The sequence below is a fragment of the Sciurus carolinensis genome, chromosome 15 (assembly GCF_902686445.1).
Source record: "Sciurus carolinensis chromosome 15, mSciCar1.2, whole genome shotgun sequence".
Classification (NCBI taxonomy): domain Eukaryota; kingdom Metazoa; phylum Chordata; class Mammalia; order Rodentia; family Sciuridae; genus Sciurus; species Sciurus carolinensis.
In genome coordinates this window covers 41,448,631-41,453,754 of record NC_062227.1, presented here as the reverse complement: position 1 = coordinate 41,453,754, position 5,124 = coordinate 41,448,631, and positions in this window count along the sequence as shown.

The following is a 5,124-nucleotide window of genomic DNA, read 5'->3' as shown; positions in this document are numbered from 1 at the left end:
TGGACAGCTGCTGCTCTGGCTTTTGGAGTCACCTCTAGCCATTGGGCAGGTAACAGTTTTCTGCTGCAGCTTTTCCCACGTTGCTTTCCCATGATGGGCCAACCCAGCACAATCAGTACTATTAACTTTAGCGGTAAACCAGAACTAAGTGAAGTCTTGGTTGGTGTTGACAAGAACCCAAACTAGAGTCTATTTTCATAATAAAATGAAATCATTCAGAATGGCCAAATTTTCAAATTTAAACTAAAGTTTAAAATCCAGTTTTTATTCATCTATTTGTTTTAATAGTCTTTTATTGGTTGATTGTGGGGGCAACATAGAGTCCAACTGCAGTTTATAAAATATTTATAAAATATTTTTATAATGGACCACAAGGAAATCTGCCTGAGCTTCACTGCAGAGGGAGACATTAACTTTGCTATTCTGGACAAGAAGCAACCAGTTCTCAATTCCAGAAGAAGACAGATCTCTTATTTTCCAAGGCTGTTCACGCACTATACAAACAGCCAGGAAAATGTAGTCACAAAAAGGTAGGTAATGCTTCTGGCTCACATGGCCTACAGAAATGCAAGATACTGGAGAATTGTCTCCCTAGAAGGCCACCCACTATTGTGTCCCTTAAGAACACCCTTGAATATTTAAGAGGCTGTCTTGAGCCTGGTGCGGTGTCGCATTCCTGTAAAACCTGATTCCAGAGGCTGAGGCAGATCAAGGCCAGCTTGGGCAACTTAGACCCCTGGTCAAAATAAAAAGTAAAATGGATTGGGGTTGTAGTTCAGTGGTAGAATGCCTGTGAGTTCAATCCCCAGTACTGAGAGAGAAAGAAGGAAGGGAGGAAGGGAGGAAAGGAGGAAGGGAAGGGAGGAAAGGAGGGAGGGAAGGAAGGAAGGAAGGAAGGGAGGGGGGGGAGGGAGGGGAGAGAAAAGAAAGGAAAGAAAGAAAGAAAAAGAAAGGAAGAGAAAGGGAGGGAGGGAGGAAGGAAGGAAGGAAGGATGGAAGGAAGGAGAGAGAAAAAGAAAGAAAAGGAAGGAAGGGAGGAGGGAGGGAGGGAGGAAGGAAGGAAAGAAGCTGTCTTGAGTAATGCTAGTCATAGCAATAGTGGGCTTTGGAGGTGTGCGCTATTCCTGTGAATCGAGCCGCATTTGGGAGGCTAAGGCAGAGAATCCCTTGAGTCCAGAAATTCAAGATCGACCTGGGCACTGTAGCGAAACCCTGTCTCAAATAGAAACAGAGTAGCAAAAACACTTTTAAAATATACTCCTGGAAAATTACCCTGAGAATTTATCTTAAACGAAAAAGGAAGTGTTTCATGGAGAAATTGTTAGGATTGCTAGCCAAGGACCGAGCACTATGAATAGCGCTGGGAACCATATTCATACCGTCTAGTGTAACATCACGAACTGAGTCTGCGGCTGGGCATTTATTTGTTGGTACAACACCGCAATTGATGATAACCAGAGTGTTTTTCAGATAAAGCAAATCGTTCTGTAATCTCTATCCTCGAATGACCGAGAAAGCAATTCTGGGGTTCCAAATATTCACAGAAACTTTTCTATTTGGAGAAGCTGACACCTGTTTCACAGCTTGTTATTTCCTCCTTCTTACTTACCATTTTGGCTTTGCATGCATTCAAAATGTTCTATATTTAGTGTGAATTTCCCCATTTGAGAATGGATTATATTATTGAGGATTTTTAACTCTTGCCAAGTAAAGTAGCTTTACCTTCAGTACCTTATTTAGGACAGGACTATCATAACACTCATATTTTGTAACTATGTGTTTGTTGGCTTTTTCGTTGGTGGTGGTTTTTCTGTTGTTTTCAAATGTGTGCCAGGGGTTAAATCCAGTGTCTTGTACATGCTAAGCACACATTCTGCCACTAAGCTACACCGCCAGACCATTTTGCAGTGTTTTCATTTTTTTTCTGGGATGGAATGCTATAACATAGGACGATACATTTTTTAAAAGAGACAAGCTGGCTTTAATTGGAGAAATTAAGTCCTGAACTTTAGCCAATTTTGAGGTGATGGGAATTAAAATCACATATCCTCTATTTGCCAAGTAGAAAATGTCATATACAGGTATGTGTATGTGTGTGATATGCATTTTCTATTTTGTAATATTAAAATACATGTATGTGTATATGTAGTGATCCACAGAAATAGCTATTTTGAAAATGAACATTCTTTGCAGTGATCAAAACCATGTCCCTATTTAGTTGCAACTGTTTATGTGGTTTTATACAAATTAAGTCCTCTAATTTGTTGCTTTAGATTGAATTCAAGTTTTCATTTGTTAAATTTTCTTAGAACATAGAATCTTTTTTCATTGCCAATTTGAATGTTAAGCCAGGTGTTACAGGCTATCTGGTGCCAGAGTCAGACTGGCTGCCACTTCCAAGAGCCTTCATAAAGTAGTGTTTCCCTTGGTCACGTTCACTGTCTTGTTTCTTGTTTTTTCTTTCATACTTTTTACACATTTTAATGGTGCATTATAGTTGTACATGATAGGATTTGTTGTTACATATCTGTACATGCATACAATAACAATATAATTTGGCCAATATCACTCCCCAGCACTTCCCCCCATCCCTCCCTGCAGAGACATGTTTAAGTAGCCCTAGGATGGTGACTGGCGTTGGGCCAAGAGGTGGCACATAATTAGTGTTAACACAGCTGATCTACTTTTGCCTGATTAGTTAACATCTCCTCTGCGCTAGTGGTCAACAGATGTTCCTCATTCTTTCTTGATTGGTACCGTGGCACATGCTACTTAATCCTAAGCTAACTGGCTGCCTTAGGGTATATAAGACATTCTCTTCGCCTGGGAGGAGATCACAGTTCGCAGAACACGGGACTAAGAACACACCTCTAGGTCGCAGGTTGCAGGACACAGGCCGCATGCCGCACCTCCAAGAAGCGACCCACCTTTAAGAAGCAGTAGACCTTTGATAGGCGTGGCCTCTCTGAAAGAGTAGCACCTCTAAAATTAAGCAAAGTCTCTCTTCCTCTAAAACTAAAAGTAAGCAAAGCCTCTCTTCCTCTATAAACTAGCGAACAAGCAAACAAGCAAGGAAGTAGCCCAGATAAAGATAATAAAAGTAGTTCATGTCCACCTCCGATAAATTCCCACGGGATTGTTGCTGCAGGCGGCAACACCTCCCCTCCCCCCACTCTGGTCCCTCTCCTCTATTCTACTGACATCCCTTTGATTTCCATGAGATTCCCCACCCCCGACCTTTCTTCTATGTTCACTGTTTTCAACACTGTTCCAATGCCTCAAATTCTCAAAAAGCTCTTTCACCAAACACTTATTACTTGTATAGACTGAGGTGTGCACGCATGCACACACACGCGCTGGGGTGAATGTGTAGGTATATACCTATTTATTAATTTACAGAAAGCAATACCCCTACATAGATCAGAATGCTCAGTTGGCAGATCCGTCCTTTGTCTTCTGGCAGGTGAACTACAATGGAAGCCAAATGCAAATCCAAATGTTTAAAAGTGTAAAGGGAGTTTTCTGACTTGAATCTTTAATGGCACTGACCTAGCTCAGTCTCATGGAAGAAGATATAGAGAGACTAGACAATTTGTGGGTAAGCTAAGGATTAAAAATGTGTCTGAAAAGTTTACAAATACCTAATCCTTCAATATAGAGTAGTCTGGAACAAGGAACGGGAAAGTGATCTTAATTTAGAAGAGGAGAATCAATTATGTGAAGCCTGATTTTGAGAGAGCCTGATTAACACAAGGAGACTTAATTTTAAACCTATAAAACTTGTTTCCAAGGAACTGGAGCTTGGTAGCACTTATGCAACCACTGTTTAAAGAAGAGGATTTCTTAAGTCCAGACTGTTATGGGGCGCAACTTAAGAACAGACTTATCACCACTGAGAAGTACAAATTTGAGAGTCTTCATTAAGCCGGCTGCTAACATGGCTATTGGGAAAACAGCCCCGACCATAGGATTGCAGGGGTTCTTATACCAATAATCACATTAATCATAAGTGTCTTGCTAGGATTCAAAATTACAAACTAGCATCATGAATCATCACAGAGGGGGAAGTGGGTCAAAATGACCCTTACCTAGGTACAAACTAAAGAATGGTTACTAATGTCTACACAATCATTGTTAACATCACCATTTACATGGTGCATTGTTTAGGAGAAATAGGAATCAAAAGAACAATTTTTTATCACATAAGAATTTGTCATTTTGTATTGCTAAACTTGTCATGCTAAGTAACTGATGATGGGTACAGAGGCGGGGTATTCCCATGGAAGAAGCTCATTTCCTACATAACATGGAGTCTCAGAGCAAAAAAGAGTCTGTATGGTCATTTCCCACATAACCAGACCTGCAACATTTCCACAAAGCCAAACCTGTCAGCCCATCACACAGACAATGGGTCAAATGGGCATGTGGAGTCTGCATCCTTGTGTCCTGCCACCATCCCATCAGCATTGACCTAGATGTGAAATTTGGACCCCTCTGAAGCTTTCTCATTAAAAATGAAAAAATAGTCATACCTGACATTCTTGATAACCTTTGACAATTCCATGATTTGAGATTCTGGTGCCAGATGTTAAAAATCATAAATATTTCTCTGAGTTATCCACCCCCCCAAAAAAAAAACCCCTTTTATATTAAAGAGTATCTTTTCCTATAAAGGGATCTTTCAGTACAGACCTCAAGGACAGCTTTATTCCTCTAGTTCACAATGATTTTAAATAAACATGACTGAAACATAACTTAAAACAAATTTTTTTTTTCAAGAGGCTGGGGATATAGCTCAATTGATAGAGTGCTTGCCTCAAAATCACAAGGCCCTGGGTTTAATCCCCAGCACCAAAAAAGAAAAAAAAAAAAAAAGTAATTTTCAGTTCTGGAATTCTTTATAAAATTGTTTTGATCAATACTCTGGACAATTGAAACAAAGTCATTTTTCTGGCTGGATAGAAAAATAATGATTCCTAGGTTTTTTCTGAATCAGCAACACGTATAAAATTAATATAAATCATATATATTTAGCCAAAAGTGAAAATGACTGGACCAAGTGTGGGGTCACATACCTGCAATCCCAGCTACTTGGGAGGCTGAGCCAGGAGGATCTTGAGTTTA